The sequence below is a fragment of the Notothenia coriiceps genome, unplaced genomic scaffold (genome assembly GCF_000735185.1).
Source record: "Notothenia coriiceps isolate Sejong01 unplaced genomic scaffold, NC01 NC01_scaffold00037250, whole genome shotgun sequence".
Taxonomy (NCBI): domain Eukaryota; kingdom Metazoa; phylum Chordata; class Actinopteri; order Perciformes; family Nototheniidae; genus Notothenia; species Notothenia coriiceps.
In genome coordinates this window covers 2482008-2482396 of record NW_011369951.1, presented here as the reverse complement: position 1 = coordinate 2482396, position 389 = coordinate 2482008, and positions in this window count along the sequence as shown.

The following is a 389-nucleotide window of genomic DNA, read 5'->3' as shown; positions in this document are numbered from 1 at the left end:
AGCAGGTGTCTGAGGTGTTGGTACAGCACTGAACAGGTCATATAAAACTTGAACTCGTAACATGATGTTGGCTAATGTTGGCCAATTAAAAGTTTAATAAAGATGTTTGTAAGATTAGATACATTAAAAGGTGGGGTAGGTAGTTAACTTCAGAAACACTTTTTGTTATATTCCATGGAATGCCCTTAACATCCCGACAATGAATACATTAAATGCTTTGACAATAAATACATTAAAAAATGTTCATCTGTGGAAGCCGTAGTACTGTAAAAAGCATGACCAATCATTTTAGCCGGCCCGATTAAAATGACTGGATGGCCTACCTGCCTGTCAGCCTTCCATCTGTGCACAAACGTATCTCGTGCCCTCATTGGTCTGCCAAGGCACAC